Below are 21,873 nucleotides of genomic sequence, written 5' to 3'. Positions count from 1 at the left end.
CATGCTGCAGCCAGCTGACCATTGGGATGTAAGGTGGTCATGTACCAGGCTCTGATGTTCTTAAGGGCAGGCAAAGGAGTTCACTGAATTAGGGAGGGGGGGTGAAGGAAAAATTAGAGAGAAGCATTCTGAAGGAAATTAACTTCAATTTAACAAAGTTGATTAAAATATTCAAGCAAATCTACTCAGCTGTACAAAGGGCATTCAGGAAGCTTAAAATAAATGTCTGTCCCTTTAAAGTGTCTTTGGGTAGGACTACATTAGCAATTTGATTTGGATTCAGAAAGCACTTCTGATGCGCATCTCCCAGTCATCACTGTACTAGCCTGCGATGCACCTTGTGGATTCCTTTAGGACAAAACTGCATCAGAACATACAATCAGAGCACCAAATGCAACCAGCCACTCAAGTGGTCCAGTCCACAGGACCAGAATAAAGCTAGTCCAAAGAACAACAGCCCTCCTTGCCCCAACAGCCTCACCCCCTGAAACCGGCATAGTGGATGTGAGATGCTCAACACCCATTCTTTCATCCCACCTATCTACTCGCTTTATACTGCATTACCTGTTGATGGAGATGTAACTTTTGTTGGACTGCCATTTTCGTGGAAACACCATTCTGTGGCTTTGTGCCCAATGCAAACAAAGTTAGTTTCCTCTCCAGACAGCAATTTGTATATAAATACCTGTCCACAACATGGCATGTGTTTCCCCCCTACTTCCTGCCCCAGGTAGCTGCTCAAGATCAATTCTGCACTCTTGGTATAGCTTAACGATTATTATCTTTGTAGTCCATTACCAGTTGCTTATAGAGATTCAACCTTTGGATCCTATGTCATTTAAATCCACTGGGTCTAAGCATCCAGGCCCTTCAAATCTGGCCTGTGAAATGCATTCCCTTGTGTGCAGCTCTCGAGAAGAAACATCACATGATCCAGTTACTCAGGGCCTTTAAAATCAGGTCAGAACTACTGAGGAAGCTGGGGAAAAAAAAGAAGGAAGTATTCCCACCATCTATCTTTAAGTTCAAATGTAGATGCCCTTTACAGTCAATGGAGAGAAGTAGAGATTCTCCAGAGACCAATTCTGCACAACTAAATTAGGCTCCTTTTCTGAATTGCCCTCCAGAGAAGTATTTGCTTTCCACTGACAACCAAAGGAGTGAAGGGAAAGCAACTGGCAATGTAAAATAGCCACAGTCACGTTGTGTGAATATCCCTCTGTGTCAGGGTTAAAGCCAGAACCCTGCTAACACACATGGCCACTGAAAAATGACACATACAGAGATGCCATTCTCTCCTTGTATATTTGATGGGTGAGGGAGAATCACTGCAAGTCACTGTCTGACTACTTAGAATCATAGAATAGTTAGGGTTGGAAAGGACCTTAAGATCATCCAGTTCCAACCCCCCTGCCATGGGCAGGGACACCTTACGCTAAATCATATCACCCAAGGCCTCGTCCAACCTGGTCTTGAACACTGCCAGGGATGGAGCATTCACAACCTCCCTGGGCAACCCATTCCAGTGCCTCACCACCCTAACAGGAAAGAATTTCCTCCTTATACCCAATCTAAACTTCCCCTGTTTAAGTTTTAACCCATTACCCCTTATCCTGTCACTACAGTCCTTGATGAAGAGTCCTTCTCTGGTATCCCTATAGGCCCCTTCAGATACTGGAAGGCTGCTATGAGGTCTCTATGCAGCCTTCTCTTCTCCATGCTGAACAGCCCCAACTTGCTCAGCCTGTCTTCATACAGGAGGTGCTCCAGTCCCCGATCATCCTCGTGGCCCTTCTCTGGACTTGTTCCAACAGTTCCATGTCCTTTTTATGCTGAGGACACCAGAACTGCACACAATACTCCAGGTGAGGTCTCACAAGAGCAGAGTAGAGGGGCAGGATCACCTCCTTTGACCTGCTGGTCACGCTCCTTTTGATGCAGCCCAGGATACGGTTGGCTTTCTGGGCTGCAAGCGCACACTGCAGCTGGCTCATGTTCATTTTCTCATTGACCAACACCCCAAGTCCTTCTCCGCAGGGCTGCTCTGAATCTCTTCTCTGCCCAACCTGTAGCTGTGCCTGGGATTGCTCCGACCCAGGTGTAGGACCATGCACTTGGCATGGTTAAACTTCATGAGGCTGGCATCAGCCCACCTCACAAGCGTGTTGAGGTCCCTCTGGATGGCATTCCTTCCCTCCAGCATATCAACCGAACCACACAGCTTGGTGTCATTGGCAAACTTGCTGAGGGCGCACTCAATCCCACTGTCCATGTCAGCGACAAAGATGTTAAACAAGACCTTTCCCAACACCAGTCCCTGAGGGACACCACTTGTTACCGGTCTCCAGCCGGACATTGAGCCATTGACCACAGCTCTTTGTGTGCGGCCACCCAGCCAGTTCTTTATCCACCGAGTGGTCCATCCGTCAAATTGATGTCTCTCCAATTTAGAGACAAGGATGTCGTGTGGGGCAGTGTCGAACGCTTTGCACAAGTCCAGGTAGATGACATCAACTGCTCTACCCCTGTCCATCAGTTCTGTAGCCCCATCATAGAAGGCCACCAAATGGGTCAGGCAGGATTTCCCCTTAGTGAAGCCGTGCTGGCTGTCACCAAGCACCTTGTTGTTTTTCATGTGCCTTAGCATGCCTTCCAGGAGAATCTGCTCCAAGATTTTGCCAGGCACAGAGGTGAGACTGACTGGTCTGTAATTCCCTGGGTCATCCATTTTCCCCTTCTTGAAAATGGGGGTTATATTTCCCTTTTTCCAGTCATCGGGAACTTCACCTGACTGCCATGATTACTTATCTCACCCCGCTCAAAATTGCTCAGCATGAAACTCTTAGGCACTGGCTTTTTTACTAAAAAATAACACAGCACAACGGTAACACTTCCAGTTAGAAAAACAGATTTCAAGCCCAATGTTTTTTTTCTCTGAGAAATGCCTACTGTGAACTGAATCTACCAGGAAATTTGTGGTGAATTTGCTCAGGTGTTTTCACTGAAAAATCAGGGGGAAAAGAAAAACCTTTGAACTTTTCAACAACGATGGCACAAAAACCATTTTTTCTACTAAAGTGAACCTTTGATAATTTTCTGTGTGAGTACCTTTTTTCTCTTAGCTGGAAGCCCACAAGAGCTTGCCTTCACAGCCAGCCTGAAACAATTCCCACTGATGTGTTTCACAGGTCTAGCAAGCCACCAGTAAAAGACATTAATCAAGGTTCCATTCAAAACTGAGGCAGATATATAATAGGGCCTTCCAAAAAAATCAGATTTGTAATACAGGCAAATAAAAGCAAAATACCAAAAGCACCCACCTGTATGAATAACAATCAGAGAGGAAAAAGACTTGTGCCTTGATTTTATTAGAACAGCAATCTGTTAGATTGTAGCCTCAATATAAAACCACAACTCTGCAGAGCAGTCAAAACTCTGGTTTAATTCCAGTATTTCATGAAAAAAATGAAACCAGGAATCATTCTGAAATTATTTCACTTGTTTTTATACTTTGCCATTAGTAGAAAGGGCTGTCAAATATTACAGCAAAGACAGAGGTGACACAGGTCCCATGTGTTTAAAGACAAAATACTTCAGGAGTTGAACGCTGTGCTTTAACTTTCAACCATTCTGGTAAACCAACAAGGCTGGTTGAGCTTTCTGCTTTCACCTCTCAAAACTAATAAATAGCACGCTTAAAATGACCTATGGCAAAGTTCATTTAATTGTAAATGCACCAGTTCAGCCCCAATTGAAAGGTACTGCACAATCTAAGGTACTGTTGGCCCTTTCACCCAGTAGCCATGTGTCCACGCTTACATGTGGCTCATGCAGGAACATGCCATATTGTTACATCGGTACAAAAACCTGAGGACTAAGCACAGAAGTCTTACAGAAATCACATCCAAGAAATGCTACCGTCCTTTTGAGTTCCTCTGGTTCTAGGTTATTACACAACTCATTCAAACCTGTTTCTAACAGGAACTGACTAATATAGATTCTGAGCAGTAAGATTTAGGTACAATCTCCATATTCTGTTTCCCTTGTGAAGTTTTATAAAGTTAGTTTGGTATCAGATCTGGTAAAACTTCAGGTGATGTTCAATAAATGCCTCTAATTTTATCCTCCCTTCCACAAAGTGGAATTTAGGACTAAATTCATTCTACATTTCTGCAGGGTTATAGCAGAGATAAATTTGGCCAATATGTATTCATTGCTCTGCTAAAAACATTACAGTAGCTTTCTTGTGATACTGCATGGAAGAGCCAAAAATAACTTGTTTTTCCAGTGTCCTCATCTACTTTTATAACAAATATAGGTGGTGAATGTAAATTAATGGTTATTACAGCATCTGCTCTGCATTTCACTTGTTTTTATAGCGAAAGGCTGACTAGAGTTTTTATTTTGATATTGCAATAGTAACACACCTGCTGGAGCCTGCTATATTACAACTCCAGGGAAAGACGGTTAATTGCATTTTCTGCCTATTAGAAATAGAGGGATTTAGATTTAGGGTCGTCTTCCATGAGATTCTTTAAACATCTTATCAAAGCTTTCCAAACCCATAAAAACTCTGTCCTCCTTGCTGCCTGCCCACACAGAAAAGCTCTACCAAAATGAACTTTGTTGGGAGTGAACCCAGTCTCAACAACATCTTTTATATCTAGAATAACAAACATTCCAGCAACTACAGTAATAACATTAGTAAAGACTTCCTTACACATACTAAAATGATTCTTAGAAAGAGAACTAATGCAGTGTGAGCTGCAAGACTTAAACTTAGCTCACAAACTAGACTGCAGCTTTACAGAGATGAGAATCCAGGCTGGAATTATTGGCAAAATCAGAAGGGTAAATTTCATTTCAGCAAAGAAGGAAAAAAGATAATGAAGGACCAAAAGGTTAAACTTACATTCAGTTTAGGAGCACAAAACTCACATGTACTTAAGAAATAAGCAGGTACTAAGAATGCTGTTAACTTGCTAATGGGTTAGCAAGGGAAAACATTAGTAGTAACAGCTAATCTGAAAAAAGGGCCAGGAATTCTGCACTCCTGTGATGGAAGGGCAGAAAAAAAAGAGAAAAAAATAAGAAAAGAGAGAAGCAAAAAAGGAAGATAACAGAGTCTGAGCTTTAGTCTTTTTTTGTTTGCCTTGGCAATAGGCAGTTTTGTTCCGTAGTTGACATGAAAGGATGTGGTTCATGTGCCTTTTAGTCACCACTCAAAAGAATAAGAAGCAGGTGTTGATGACATGAGAGTCCTGGAGGGACTATGGCAAATGAGAAGCAGCAGTGATCAGGAGCCCACACTAGGAACAGCTGCTTGATGAGGACCATAAAAGAAGGAAAAAGAAAGAAACAAACCCCCCAAAAAAAACAAAAACCAACCCCAACTCGGAGAAGGGGAAAGAACAATAAAAGAACAAGAGCAAAATAAAGTCAATATCTGGGAATTAGGAGGCAAAGCCAAAGCCAGCTTTTATTAGCCACTGTTACAATTATCAGTGGAGCCATTAACAAAGCCTGCAGTAGTAACCATAAAAGCCTTGCACCATTTTCCTAGGTTCTTGAGACTTCCTCCTCCTGCAGAGACAGAAGCTGCAGCAGTGGGTCCCTGTTCCAGCATGCTTCCTACCACCCGGTGTGAATTAGGTGCCTCATTTAACTGCCTCCACCTAGACGATAGGGAGGATGTTTATGCTCTGTGTGTAGGAGACTGGTTTTGAAATCCAAATTCAATTGTATAAAATTGACTTCCATATCATTTCAGGCAAGTGTTTTCCTCTACTAAAGTAATTGCATCGCCTGATCTATCTTAGAGTAACAGACCTACCAAGCATCTTGGGTGCTTTGGACTAAATTGAGGGGAATAAAAAAAACCACCCAACATAACCAAACACCTTACAATATTTTTCAGCATCTGAAGCATACAATTTGCATTCTAGTGTATCTTCTAATGGCCATATCCTGTAGTGTTTACCTGTATAATGTGTTGTTTGCACTTAGTTCTCTTACTGTTAATGCTAGCGTGGGACATAATTCATTTTCTCAAAGTATATGGAATTACATGGCTATAAAGAGAAAGTAAATAAAAGAGGTGTAAGGATTGAGTGCGAAAGTTTGTTTTCACAGTGAAACTAATATAAAACTAGCCTTGCTCTGCTGTCTTCAATTCATATTCAGGCACAATTCCCTCTTTAAATAAACCCACCCCAGCAGCAAGCCTTTATCTCAAACTGTGAGTACTTCAGGTTGGGACTGTGACATTTGTACAGTGCCAGAATAACATAACTGCTGTTTTCACACAGTAGCACAGTAGGGATGTATCCTATGAGTAAAAATAGCTAAATAGAAAGAAGAATAAACTGCATATGGATGAGAGGGAAAAATAGAAGAGGTAATGAGCATAGGAATCAGGCAACTAACAAGAAGCTTGAAGGCTCTTCAGGGATAGGAATGGTAAATGGCACCTTACTATTTGTCTGTAATATCTGTGTGTAATATGAAGGCCAGCACAATATCTCTTAAGGGACCTGAGGGTGTTACAGTAATGCGAATAAGAATGACTTCTAGTTAGAGGCTCTAACCATTAATGATGATTCTTTTTCTGGGTAAATAAACCTGTAACAATGGCTGTGATGTTAAAACAGCTGTGCTGCAAGATTACAAAACCAAAAATGAAATAGTTTTATCAGCAGCAGGAAAGGCTTTTTCAGATGCATACAGTGGAGCTGGATTGTAAAATGCAGGTTGATTCTTCTTGAAAGGCAGCATATTGCATTATAAAATATCTGAGCCATGGCCAAAGTAAGACACAATAAATGCCATAAGGCACTTTGGATAATAGAACAGTTAGTTGCCACTAGAAATAGTATTTCTCATAGGCTTCTTCTTTACCAGTCCAGAGCAGACAAGTCATTTTATCAGTGTGGTGATGCCAAACACTGAACTCTTATGGAGCATAAGTAAGGCATTCTGTCCTGCATTGTCACCAGGAGGCTCCTGCAGTCACTGTCTGAGGGAAAAGGAGCAGTTTCAGAGAGACAGTTGGCAAGGACAAAGAGGTTAATCTGGCATTTGCTTGTCAGGTGATGAAGGTGCATTAAAACAACCGCTCAAATGCTGCAGATTAAAGAAAGTTGATCTAATGAGGACTAATTGTAAATACTGCAGTAGGAAGAGAATATGCTACGTTATGAAAGAGACTAAGATGCAGCAGTCGGAAATGAATCCAGTCTTCTGGCTCTCCAGGGGACTACCAGCTACTGCTTTGCATTGTTTCTGTTCAGGCATCTGTTAAATGGGTATAATTATTTTTACATACTTTACAGTAATGCTTAATTACTTACTGAAAAGGTGAGCACAGATTGTGAGGTACATTGTGCTAGAAAAGCACATCCTATAACGGAAAACTTAGTCTATGGCTCTCCGGGGCTCTGTGCTATCCAGAGCTTGCATTTCATCTACAGAAAACTGTATTGTTATGAGCAGTACCTGGAAGATGGAAAGCATATGGGTGTTTCAATAAAATGAAGATTTCTGCTTGTACATGAGAGTTGTAGCTCTAGTGTGCTCTTTCAGCTGCAGGCTAGTTCTTCTGCCTGGGCTATTTCGCAGTGAAGCACTGTGGTGAATCCCCAAGAGGTGACACACAGTGGCCCTTTGTAGGAGTTCCAGTTTGGATGAGGAACCTGTCTCAAAGAGAAGGCAGACCTTGGGAAACATCCACTCGCATTTCCAGACAAAACATCTGGAGTAGTGGAAAACTGCTTTTGTTCCTTCAAGGAAAAAAGCAAAATTTCCCACCTGGACCACACATAGACCGTAAAATGAATGAGTCTTTGTGTGCGCGTGCTACACATTCAATTTATATATATAAATCAAATCACAGAGAATAGTTTGGGTTAGAAGGGACCTCAAATATCACCTAGTTCCAACCCCCTGCCACGGGCAGGGACACCTTCCACTAGAGCAGGTTGCTCCAAGCCCCGTCCAACCTGGTCTTGAGCACTGCTAGTGATGGAATAGTCCCAGCTTCTCTTGGCCAGTGGCTCACCACCTTCATAGTAAAATCTTTCTTGTATTCAGTCTAAATCTCCCCTCTGTCAGTTTAAAGCCATTCCCCTTTGTCTTGTCACTGCAGGCCCTTGTCAGATTTCCTGTAGCTCCTTTAGGTGCTGGAAAGCTGCTCTAATGTCTCCCCTTAAGGAGCCTTCTCTTCTCCAGACTGAACCAGCCTGGCTCCAGAGCAGAGCTGCTTCAGCCCTCGCAGCATCTCCGTGACCTCCTCTGGACTCACTCCAGCAGCTCCACATCCCTCTTGTGCTGTTGCCCCAGAGCTGGACACAGGACTGCAGGGGGGGTCTCACCAGAGCAGAGGGGGAGAATCCCCTCCCTCAACCTGCTGGACACGCTCCTTTTGATGCACCCCAGCACACAGCGGGGTTCTGGGCTCCATCACACACTGAACATGGCTCATGTTGAGTTTCTCATCAACCAACACCCCAACGTCCTTCTCCTCAGGGCTGCTCTCAATCAATCAGGTCTCTACTCAGCTTGTAGTTGTGCTTTAGACTACACTGGCCCAGGTACAGGACCTTGCAAATGTATGTATGTATATACCTATGTAAATACGGACAGTTTTGACAAAGGAAGCAGTTCAGTCGTCACATTAGACACAGCAATGAGTAATGCAACATATAAGGAGTAACTATGGCAGACAGCAACTATGGCAGACAGCAGATTTCTGCTGCTGAACTCCAGTCTGGCAGACTTGCACCTTAGAGTGATGTCTTTGAATTATCTCCTTCTTCAAGCTCCAGCAGGAGCCATCCTTCTGGAAACAATCCTTAGCTCAGGAAGTAAGAGGTCAGTTATCAGTCGTGTAGGAAAAGTCTGATCAGTCCAACTTGGGAAGTAATTAAGACTTTTTCCTCCTCTGGTACTCCAGGAGCACAAGAAAAACTGAAATTTGGGTTCAGCACAGATCAGTTCATGGTGGCCATGCTGTAGTAACTGCTGGTAACACTTGGTTTACCTTGACTGAGGCAATGAAGCAGTCCAAGAGGTGTAATTTCCATAGATGGAGTAGGCTAAATGTATCCCCACAGACTTAGCTCAGCTGATGGATAACAACCAATCAGTTGACTTACAATGTCTCTGTTACAAGAGTTTTACAGTGATGTGGTTTAACATATGGCAAACCCATTCCTGTGTGTTTACCATGTTTTCAGCTGTATTAAGGTTCTATTTTCTCACTGTCCCAGGTTGAGACACACAACTAAGGAGCTTACTTTTTCCTGAATTCCACTTGTTGACAATACTACCACTTAAGTTTTATATGTCCCCAAAATGATGTGATGTTCACACTTCTCAAGTGCCTATGAATCCTACTGATTTTAAACAAACTGAAGGAAGACAAAATTCAAGTGAGTCAGTCTACTTGGCTAGTGCTTGGTTAGTCCTTTAAATGTCTAACTGCAGACAACCAGATTGGGCTGTTTGGCCTAAGTAGCTAGACACCCTAAGAAGAGCAGTTAAAACCCCAAAGTAGATAGCTAAACTGCAGCAAGCACTAGAACAAACCAACCATATGCACAAGGCACTTCACTAGGGAAAGAGAGAGGCTCTGTTGTGCAGGCTGGGGACTTGATCCAACATAGCACACCTGAAGTGTTTCAACATACCAAAGCTTAATCAAGGGATCCCAATACAGCCTGAGCCTGTTAGTTCCAGGCAAGCATGAAGTGTGAAGCTACTGCTGCAGAAAGAAGTGATTGCTGTTTTGCAATGCATAAACAGTAGCATTACTGAGTGAGGAATCAAGGGAGTAATAACAGCACTATTTTATATCAACTCTGCGAGGCCAGGTCTGCAGCTGTACGCACCACTCTGGTGCTGCTGTTACCTTCGTTTCTGCTATGCCAAGATTTATTTTGTAAGTCAAGTTGGCACTGGTGGAAAAGCGCTGGCTTCAATCCAAAACATGAAATAAATCAGAGAGAATCCAAAGGGGGCAACTAAAGCGATAAAAGACTGAAGAAATAGGTACAGTGCAGGCTGCCAGGAGAACTAAGTGTGTGCTGCATAGAGACAACAAGCCAATTTGATAACATGTACCTGGAAAAGATTAACTGTGAGCACAGATTATTCTTAGCAGTGAACATCGGCATGAGAACAGAAAAACTTGAGTTTCTGAACATCTGAAACAGCAAATGCTTGTTTTATATGGATTCATGGATAGCTTCTGTGTGGACTCAGAGTCAGTACAAAACCACACACTTAACTAATTTCTCCTACCTGATCTCCTAATCTCCCACAAAGATTGCAAGGACAAAGATTTGCAGCTGAAATTGCAAATAGTTTCTACAGTATTAGGGGTGAAGTGGAAGGTGACAGGAAACCTGCCGCCTAAACACCAGGTTAACAATGAAAATACCTAACTAAACATCACAAAGCTCTTTTCAGAAATAAAACCAGTCCTATATAAACTACCTAAAATATGTCAGGACAGGAAATGGATAATGGATTCTGGCATCTCCTTAGTCCATCCTTGTATTATTATAAGAGGATCACCCATGAAACAAAGTTAAGTGTTCTTGTCAACTCTGTTTACTTCTAACTCTGTATCCCTGACACTTGACAGTTTTTGAGGAGGGCAAATTTTAAGGGCTGACAGATTGAAGTCGCAAGACCTGAACTGTTCGCAGCATCTAACATTGAAAGGAAAGTCCAGAAGTCATACTGCCTGAAGTTTGAAAAACATATTGGTGACTTAAAGCATGGGGTCTTAATGTGAGCATCAAAGCAGGTTTTCTGCCAGCCCCAATGAGGCATCATGGCAGAAATGCTGCAGTTTCTCTATGATCAAGAACAGGGATTTGTAAAGCTTTGCAAGAAAGAACTATTATCCCACAGCATTTCACGTAGGCTCTTCTGCACTTTCCTTATCAAGCTTTTCATTAAAGATGCAAAGAAGCCAATGCAAATGATAGACCACTATTTAATAACCACCGGCTGTATTGCTTGTGATGAAATAATTTCACTTGGTTACATTCAGCTCTCATTTGGGAATATGGAGGCATGGAAAAAAGCAGCAGAGAGATTCATAACTAACATAAATCATCAACAAAACATTTTTGTTTGAATACAAAGTATACAAAACATTAAACACTGGATGGTAAAGAGTAATTAGGGATTCTTTGATAAACTGAGAAGATTTTTCTTTTTAAATTGAAAGCAGCTGGGAAAGTAATTGCAAAACCATAACAAGGTTCTGATTTAGCTATGTGCAGTTGGGGCCTTCTTATTTTATCTGGCCATGAGCCACTTCGTTAAATTCAAAGAAAGTCTTTGGAGACTGCAGGAATATCAGAGAGAAAAACATATGGCCAACAGTGAATTAGATGAAGCCAAAAGAGTGATGGTTTTATCCTGAAGAATGGGAAATGATGCAAATCTAGGGTCCTGCAAGGACATCTTTATTTTTTTCAAATCAGTCTTCAGTTACTGTCTTCTTTTGACAGTACTGCAGTAGCTGTGATATGCTAATATATGATGAAGCCAAGGCTAGACAGAGGATATTAGAGATTTGGACAAAAAGTGAGAAGACAGAGACACACTTTCAGGCACAAAGCACCTTTCTCCAGGTCTGAAATAGAAGCAGCAAACTTCACCATCGAATTCAAACTGAAAACATCTCCGCTGAGTTTTACTCAGATTACATCTTTCAGATTAGGACACTATGGAGCAGAGAAAGGCAGCAAAAAGATTGTCTCTGTGGGACAGAAGCAGAAAGGTATTTTTTGTGGAATACAGATGAGGCCTCAGAAGTAGGGAAAACGATAAAATGCCATAAACCCAGTATCACTAATGAATCCGCGTTTTTAATGCCTAATAGAGTCAGGAGTTTTGATTTGTGCTTATCTTTAGGAGGTATTTTACATTACATGTTTTCAAACATTTATTGTAGCAAATGAAAAAAAGATGGGCAATAAAGGAGATATATTCTGAATCTGACAACAGTTCATTTCTCTAGAAAATCCTCATGTTCACCTCCCGTGTTCACCTCTGTAATGTTGTTTCCACTTAAGCGCTTATAGAGGCAAACGAAGGACATGCTACAGGTATCTGGACAGTTGCATTACCTGTAAAAAACAGTCAGGTTGCAGCCAGGCATCCACTACCACATTTAAGAAGTGGCTCCAACTCCTGCTAAAGGTGTTGAAGCAACTACTTTTCCCACACTGCTGTGCAGCTAAACCACAGGGAGCCAAGAAGAGAGCTCAGGAATCAGTTTCAGACCATGCATCTGAATTATTAACTAATGCTGCCTTCTTTTGTGCTGTAAGAGGTTAGTTTCACCCAATCTATATATTTTGAAGGAAGATTCTAATGGGATTTATTATAAATAGTCTTAATAAATAGGGATTAGAGTTCACTAATCCAGTTTTTAAAGAACTTTACAGGAAGGCATTTAGGGTAGTAATTCTTAACATTAAGGTAATTAATTTACCCCCTCCATCCTGCTGAAATTATAGCTGTCTGTGACCATAAATTAAAAGAGGGGAAAGAGTTAGAGTTAGTTAAATTAAGTGGATAACTTCCTTCTCATAATGATAAATGCAAATTATTATTTAATTGACAGTCACCTGAGGACAATATACTTACAACAGGTGTCATGGAAAAAACTTAGGATAAACTCAAGGCATTTGATTTAGCATCCAAGAGAAGATGATTGAATAGCTGCAAAGCTAACACTGAAAGCTATAGATTTATCTGAGAGATTTGGTATTTTTTGATCAAATGAAGATTCAAAGCCCCCAAACTCTGCTGTATTTATGGAATTACTACACAAAAGGATTTACTGCTTTGGAAGCGGAGATCAATAACAGCTTGTGAAAAGCCCAAGTTAGAAGCATCTTGAACTAAGACAAGCATTCAATATAGAGTTCAACATTATAGACTTTAAATTGTCCAGTATAAAAAGAGGGACTGACGTTTGACCTTCCCCAGTTCCTGTGTGAGAAGGGGGGGGGGGGGGAATGGTGTATTTACAGCAAAAAAAAAGGATGAAAAAAGGCCCTAGAACTGAACTGGGAGATGAGGCACACAAGTTAGAGGTGATTGATGGGCATTTCCAAGCAGGCCTTGGCAAGGCAACCCAAGACCCGATGCTCCATTATAAATAAGTTTGACTGCATTTGTCTCATTTCAGTGAGGCCAGTATTTCACCCACAGCCTTTGGTGTAACTTTTGCAAGTTCAACTGGGTATCACCAAGCTGCTCCCTCAGCCTTAAGAGTTGTTCTTTGTTAGTTCTTTGAAGTTAGTTCTCCAAAGATCCTCCACATCTGAAAGAAATTAAAAAGCTAAAACTCAAAGAAAATCTCTGGGTCATGACAATTCAGCTGTATCGGGGTGGATGGGCAAGGAGCTTGGTACAGGAATGGGGCTCAAGGACAGTGTGATTTACACCCAACACCCATCCAGTGGGAAGTCATGCTCAGGGAACCATTGGGAACGGTCCCTCTGCATTCTCCAAATCCCATCTCTCTCCATCAAGAGCACAGAACAATATTCTGAAGTCACAGTGCACCAGCATTTCCTCCTTCCTTGTCTTTTTGTGGGAGGAAAAGAACTACTCTCAGAAAAGCACAGGATGTTACTGCACAACCCCAATGAGGGAATGGGGGACAAATAAAAAAGGCAAAGCTCTCAGTTTTGCAGAGATTACAGAGCTTCTCAGCCTTGCTGTGGACACTGTAATGTCACTGTGTTTCTTAATATGGGGAATAAAGTGACTGCAGAGAGGAGCTGGACTAGCTTGTGATTACGGCAGCAGGGGCTCTGGCAACAGGTACTGAGTCTGGCATCTCTTGCCCATTTCAAGTGTGGGCATGGACAAACCACTCAATCTTTGAGTTAACAAAGGGAGAAGGGCAGGAAGAGATGGAAGTTAGCTTTTAATGATGCACTTAGCCATGCGTGAAAGCTTTTCCTTTAGTATATTTTTGACGTTTCTCCTCCATGAAATAAGGCTCACATTGACTATTTTACTATCTTCTCTAATTTTAATCTATTAGCTACTGGACATAGGGCTGTAATTACTAACGAGGATAAACTAGAGGGGAGTTTTCAGAACACCTGAATCATTCAGGAATCTGAGGCTTACTGGACTTTAATGAGATTTAAGAGATTCAAAAAAGCACTTTGGGAAAAATTTGTGTACAGTGCTTGATCCACTGAATTCTCATTCTTATAAAGAAGTCAAAGTACAATATGACTAAAGAAATACAATATCAAAACGAAGTGTTGAGTTATCTAAGGCAAAATCTGAACACGCTATAATATTTGCCTTCCTAAAGTTAAAACTGTTGTGTGTTTTCTCATTCACACATTTTCTTCACTACAGCACAGAGACAAATCTCTAGCACAGTCTAAAATTGTCCTGCCATGCAGAATACTGAGTCTCAGGAAGTAAACTCTTCCTTTCTTAGATCTGTATTTTAGAGTTGTGTTTATACTCCTTTAAAGCAGCCATAAAGCAGTTACATGAATACGAAGTTACCTTTCTCCTTTTACCTACAGTAAAGTTGCCTCTAAAATCACCATTAAATCACGGGAGATGTTGGAAAACTGACACACAAAGTGAAGGAAAAGAATATTAAAACCCCAGTCATGACAGAACAAAATCTCCCTGAATAAAATCTCAGTTTGGGGTGGTTTGTTGGTGAGACCACTGTTGGATGCCCCTCCACCACTGAGAAGATCACTGCTTTTCTCAGAGAGCAGGCCTGGAGGGCAAAGAGAAAGCAGGAAAAGGAGAATGAAGTAAAGGTATGAGCAGTGAAGATAAAGTTAAACCAGTGCTAAGTTCTGGCACAGAAGTGTTTTAATAACACCAAAGTATATTGCTTCCTTTACTAACACTTCTACTAACTTTTTTTTTCTTCTTCTTGAAAAAAACCACAAATGACTTATTTCCTAGTAGTCAAAATTACAAAGGTTAATGAAGCATCTCATTAATCTTTCATAACTGTAGCATGCCCCTGTGACCTTCAGATCCATAGTATAACAGCAGTATTCATGGTATAATACAAAGAAGCCCAAAATAAGATCACAATCCTGGAAATAAAACCCCAGCATGCCTCAGAATACTACTTGTAGAGCACCATGCAATTATTGGCTGGAAAGGTAGTTGGCTTTTAGGAAAATGCTATACCAGCTGGTAGGCTGTATGGCTCAGTGCTGAGAAGGCAAGTGCTGTATCTCTTCCCCTCCTGCTTTATTCAACATTGTGGTTTTGATTCAGTATCAGCTACCACTTGGTTGTCAGCACTGTGAAGCAGAGAGGAGAAGGACAAGGTGCAGAATAGCCAGGGCAGGCTGTCACACAAGTTTCTGAACCAGCATCAGGTTGCCCCCCTTAAACAACTTGGGAGTAAGTGCAGACCACTACAAGGAGACAGAGGGAACCAGGTGCCTTCTGGAGTGGGGAAGCTCCCGCCCAGCAAGCTGGAGGCAGAACTCACTGAGAAGGCAGCGCAGCCTTTCTTCCATCCTGCAGAGGTTCCTTGGGAACTGGCCTAGCAGGACCACTGGCTCCTGCTCCGTCTTGTGACAGCTAACAGGAAGACTTACAGGCCAGCCAGGTGCTCTGGGGAAGCAGAACTATAGCCAGTGGGGTTTGACTTGTTGATGGGCACCGTTATGCTGTCTAAGTGATATTCTGTCTGGTTTTTTTGCCTTTAATCTATCTTGCTACTGGAACAAGACGGTTCATCCAGATCGCTTCAGTTGTCTGATAGGTGATACAGATCATGCTATCCCTCTTGAAAGATTAATCCAATCTATAATCTTATCATTCTACCTGCAGGCTTACCTATGCTTTCACTCTGAAGGGTGTAAAATTGGCTTGCCATCTCTGGCTGATAGAGCAGTACAAGCAAATAATAGCAAATCACTCCTTGTGTTTATTTGTATCACACTGTTGGCTGGAGATTATGACATCCATTGTTAGGTGCCATCCAAACGTAGCGTGAGGAATAGCAGCTCTCCCTGCAGTTAGTCAAAAAATGTGTGATTCCCCAAAAAATGGGGAAGGAGGATTTCACAGAGAAAGGCTGAAGCATTGAGAACCTCAGGGGGTGTTTAAAAATACAGTGCAGCACTGGGGAGAGACACTCAAGCCTGGAAGGTATCCTGCTTCTCAGTCAGGGGTTAAGTAGCCTAAATAGAGTGCTGTGTGAATAACAGCACTCTTCTGGGTGCCCAACTACGTTGGGAACTTTTCCACAGCATTGCTGGTAGGCATAGCTAAAGCTGGTTTCAAAAGGTCACAAAGGAATTTTGTAGCATGCCCAGCACTTGAACCTAAGTCTCAGGCCTCTCCACTTTGCACAGACATCTTCTCTAGCTCTTTCCTCCCCCCTTCCCTCCCCAAACTCGCATGTAGAAAGCAGTGAAGAATAGCAATTCCTATCTAGCAGATCCCAGACTCTCCCTCAGAGACACCTCTGGAAAGAGATAGTTCTGGGTCTGTGCCTAGATGAAGACAAAGCAGCCAAGGCTGACTAACAGAATATAAACTATAACTCCTAATATCATGCAAGAGACTCAGACAATGTAATGTGAATATTAAGACCTGATTCACATACAAACCAGAAACAAAAAACATCAGAAAGCAAAGCTTGATCTTAGGCTAAAAATAAAACTGCATGAATTAATATTTAAAATTTATAGGACTTCAGATAATAAGGTGACAGCCCTTATTATTAACTGCAGCTCCAGCTGCAGAAGAGAAGAAAATAAGACCTCCTGACCAGATATGAAATTACTTGCCTGTACATATACCTGTAACATTTCATTTATGTTGATAGTAGATACTCTTTGATATGAAGAGTGCTGGCATTTACCCAGAGGTGTAAATGGGGCTTGCAAGCTACTAGCTCAGGATGCTGTAATGATACCAACAGAACTTCCAACAGCAACTGCCCCTCAACCCACCCAACCAAAAGCCAACACCTCCACACCAAAACGCAAACAAGCCCCCCAAACCTAATCCATCCTGATGTTTCTCTAACAACATGTAAATCAGATGTCACCACTGATCCACTTCCAAGTCCAGTCTAATGACCTTGGATTCCTGGTATTAGCTTACCTGCTTGCTAAAATAGAATAGAATTCACCTGTACCACTATGGACATTTCTCATTCCTCATGTTCAAGAAAGACAAATTTTATCTGGGATGCGAGCAAACAAAGACTGAGCAGTTGATTAGGGGCATGGAGGGCCTACAGAAGAAGACAATGACTAGAAGGAGCAAGACAAAGGCTGAGAGGGCTGCCATCCCTTTGAAGAAAGATATTAAGGATGAAGGCCAAAGGAGTAAAACAGATACTGAAGTGTAAAGAAAAAAGATGATCAAGAACACAAAACCATTCTTTCCAAGAAGATGACCTCACCATGAACAGTGTAGTAGCAAATGTCACTTGGTGCTCATTGGTAAGAAATGGTGAGGAAATCTTGCATGCTCTCTATCTCTCTGCAAAGTTCATGCAGAGGGAACCGAAAGCATTTCTTTAACCTGTGGCACCACCACAACCAAGTGAATGTATATGGTATAGATGCCCTTATTTGTATAGTATGAATGTACAGGTGAATTTTGGCACCAACATGCAAAATGACTAAAGTAGTACCCTCCTTACTCTTTCAGGATTCAAAGTACTAAATCCTAAGGGAAAAGAGACTTTCCAGGGATTTAGACAAGACCTGAACACCTTCCCACAAAGTTGGGTAGGCAAATAACCCTGAGAAAGGTTAAAGTCCCAAACGAGCTGTGGGGCTGGGCATGGGGGGCCCCGTCACCCCTATGTCACTGTGACACCACTGGTAACGCAGCAGTCACCATTTCATTCCATTCCTCTCCATTCTATTCCATTCCATCTAATACTTCTCCATTCCATTTCTATTCCATGCCATTCCCTATGCTCACCCTGAGCTGTATAACAATGAGACTTATTTCCCTGCAACGCCAGGAGTTTTCAGCTCCAAAAACACTTTCAAGGACACAAATCACAAAGCCTACAAGTGGAAACAATTTTTTTATTTTATGATTCCATTTGGTTTTGGTTTGGTTACTTTTATTTTTATCTTATTTCATTTCATGTTATGTTACTTTATGTTAGTTTATGTTACTTCGTTTTATGTTAAGTTACGGGATTTTGTTTGCTTTGGGATGGTTGCTTATTTTACTCTTTCTCAGAGCTGATGCTCACAAGCGTCATCACAACACACATGTGCAGCCAGGAGCAGGCTGATGCATTCATTCTTCAGGTTAGCCTGAAAGAAACACCCCTTGCAGTCTGGGAAAGTAAAGCCACAGAGCCACAGACAGCAGCAGCAGGAAGACAAGCCAAGCAGTCCCTGCCTCCCAAAGAGCGAGAACGTGAAGCATGAGGATTGGGACTGACCACACACAAATGTGCAAGAATCACAGAATCATCACAGAATCATCACAGAATAGTTAGGGTTGTAAAGGCCCAAAGGAGAGCCCTGAGAAGGGGCTGTGCTCAGTGCTACAGATGACAAGCAGCAATCCCTAGCGGCTACCCTGGGAGTCGTGAAAGCTTCCTCCCCCTAGATGGGGGCACAAGGGGTCCCCTGCATGGAGCAGCAGCCTTTGGGACACAATAGCCCAATGGAATACGTAGCCCTCAGGGGTACCAGGCAGTAACCTCTTTTATCAGGAAAAGGAGAAAGTGACACCACATCCAGAAACAAAGCCCTTAATTTACAGTTACATCATTATACACATCCTCAAAAGAGAAAAAAGCAGTAGAAAAAGACAGCAGTAAAATATAAATTGTATTCTGTGACTTTAACTCATACATTTTGTAGATTCATTACGAAACGTTCGAGTCATACATATCTAAGAGATAATAGCTCCTGGATTTTTTAAAAAGCTCTTATTATTCCTGGTCTATAGGAAAATTCTTTCAATTCAGTCACTTTGCGACTAATGGAGCTAATTTGAATGTCCTAAAATCTTCCGCTACTTTAATTCAGTAAATTTATCATTCTGTTACATACAAAAGTATCTGAAAGTCTTTGTAAGTAAATGGCTTTCACAGATGTACAACCTAAGCTGCACAGCCTACAGCTGATGAGAAGCTCAACACAAACTAGCTTCAGTGTGCGCTTGCAGCCCAGAAACCAGCCCTGTGCTGGGCTGCATCAAAAGCAGTGTGAGCAGCAGGTCAAAAGAGGGAATTTTCCCTTTCTGCTGTGCTCTGGAGAGATCCCCTGCAGTCCTGTGTTCAGCTCCGGGGCAACAGTATAAGAGGGACATGGAGCTGTTGGAGTGAGTCCAGAGGAGGCCAAGGAGATGCTGCAAGGGCTGAAGTCAGGCTGAGAGAGCTGGGCTGGGGCAGCCTGGAGAAGAGAAGGCTCCTTAAGGGGAGACCTCAGAGCAGCTCCAGTGCCTAAAGGGGCTACAAGAAACCTGGAGAGGGGCTTTGGATGAGGGCCTTTAGTGGCACAACAAGGGGAATGCCTTTAGCCTGACAGAGGGGACATTTAGATTAGACATTAGGAAAAAATTCTTCCCTGTGAGAGCACTGAGGCACTGGCACAGGGTGCCCAGAGAAGCTGTGGCTGCCCCATCCCAAGGCTAGGTTGGAAGGGGCTTGGAGCAGCCCGGACTGTGGCAGGGGTGTTGGAACTGGATGACTTTTAAGGTCCCTTCCAACCCAAACCATTCTATGATTCTAGGTATTTAGGATAACTAAACACTACAAAAATGTAGTCAAAATTTTTCCTCATGCATATTGTTATGTAGATACTTTAAAACTTGTCTAGGCCTATAACTGGTTCCAAAAGCTGGAAGTGCTGGGTTTGGGTTGCTTTTTACACCAGCTTTGTAATTTTTCTGGATTTGAGAAAATATACCCATGTACTTTGTTTTGTTCATATAACATAATTAATACACTGTAGTTCTGCAAGTTGAATAATGCACCTGAGCTGAATAAATTATTCTAGCATAAATCAAGAACATGTCTTGTGTCCCTTTTATCAGGAAGCTTTTGAAGTAAGCTGTCATCCTATCATGTAATGAATGAACAAATTTCTTGACATTTAACATCATCCTGATCATAGTGCTTGCACAATGGAGGGCTAGGTGAGACAACAAGGATTTATACGGCTCATCGCCTAAATAGGTAGATTAGAAGCCTCCGAGAACTTACTACTCTATTTGTCATTATGGTTTCATTTATTATTGTATGACAACCTGTTCACACATACAGCTCAGTGCAGGCACAGTGCCCTTGCCTTCCTTTTTCTTAGGTTGCATTTTATATGTCAATTGGAGCGCTCTGCAATTTCAGCCAATTATGAAAAAGCCTTTCCTGATCTTGTGCGTATTTACTTGGGCACTGGTGATCTTCTTCTGAGACTCTCAGGGTTTGCTTGCTTCTTTGTAGACGAAAGGATCAGCTGCTTCCGATTTCACATTTACACTGGAAGGCATCATATCTTAACTCATGGCCTGACAGATGAAATGTGTCAGGATATATTTTCCCCAAACAGGAATAGTGAGGTAGCAGCAGAGACCTTGCAAGGGCTAGATCAGACAATAACTTGACACAGACATGACATGGTATTTTTTCCTTGATAAGACAAGACCCAGGGTGAGGTAATTTCATCTATTTTAAGCAACTTCTTTGAGATGCCAGATGAAAACGTGGTCATGAGAGATACTGATCCTAATAATGCCGTTTCAGAAATCAGGAATGCCACTGAGGTGACTGACACTGTTCCTTCACGCTTTATGTTAAAACTCTTAGTTTATTCTGTCCAGCCACCATTTCTGCATGGCAGAAGAGCATCGCTTTATCTTAATATTGCTTTTAAAATAAGAACTGGGAACTTCATGCTGCTTCTGAATATAGAAAGTGTCAATATAAATTAATCTTATGATTCTGTCTGGGTTTCTGTGGAGAGTCTCAGTGCTTGCAGCTGTAATTTTAGCCTGGGAAATAGGATGCCTGGGAAATAGGAGGCGTGTGTGGATGTGGCAGTTGCCTACCTGTTCAGCTTTTCTCCCTCATTCCCCCAAGGGACTTCTGCTCTTGGTCAGTTTCTGGCTGATGTGACAGCAAGGCAGGCCCTCCCCCACCGATACCACATCCTCACCAGCTTTGGGAAAAATCAAAATCTGGGTAGCAGAGAGAGCCTGAGATGAGAGCTTAGCTGCTGGGCAGAACACATCACAGACGTGATATTACCTCTGCCAGCTGGCACACTTCAGCCATATTCCCTGCAACAGTACAGGCTGTGGGTACTGGTTGGAACCTTCTAGCATCCTTTCCCAGCCGGGCTGTCCTATGATGTAGTCAGTCAGCACTGGTTGAGAAAACTGATGATACCTCATGCCAGTTAGGAGAATGGACAGACTGGTAAAGAAGCTTATAATGTAAATCTAACTTTGTGATTATGGTTGTGCAGGTACACAGATGCAGGGGGTTTCCAGAGGAAACCATAATTCATTAGTTTTGATGTCCTCCCCAGACTGCCTTTATTTTATATTCCCATAGGCAAAGTTGCCTTAATCTCTTTCAGAATTGTAAATATTGTACAGTAAAGCTTGTAGCTTAGGAAGAAAATGAGCCAATTCCCTATTTCTACTTTTATGCAGACTGAAATAAAACCAGCAATAACCTGACATTTTATTTGATAAACTTCTCTTAAATATTTCAAAGAAACTTGACTTGCAATGGTACACAAGCTGAAATCAGTTCCTTGACAGTCCCTCATGGTATCAGTTTCACTCAGGAAAAACTAATTAAATGTGAGTTCTCTATGATGCAGGAAA

The 21,873-nt window shown here is 42.1% G+C and overlaps 1 long non-coding RNA gene across 1 annotated transcript in view; it reads right to left on the bottom strand.

Annotated features, from left to right (window-relative positions):
* Positions 1-17,187: 17,187 nt before the first annotated feature.
* LOC134167122 (uncharacterized) overlaps positions 17,188-21,873 on the bottom strand; it is a 62,857-nt gene continuing 58,171 nt past the window's right edge. Inside the window, exon 3 of the long non-coding RNA XR_009966091.1 lies at positions 17,188-17,293. This is a non-coding gene — a long non-coding RNA (uncharacterized LOC134167122). The remainder of the gene's footprint in view (positions 17,294-21,873) is intronic.

This window comes from Pezoporus occidentalis, unplaced genomic scaffold (genome assembly GCF_034315485.1).
Source record: "Pezoporus occidentalis ecotype Australia unplaced genomic scaffold, CSIRO_AGI_Poc_V1 ctg28, whole genome shotgun sequence".
In the NCBI taxonomy this organism is placed as follows: Eukaryota; Metazoa; Chordata; class Aves; order Psittaciformes; family Psittacidae; genus Pezoporus; species Pezoporus occidentalis.
The sequence above is the reverse complement of the archived record's forward strand: the minus strand, read 5'-3'. Positions and strand labels throughout refer to the sequence as shown.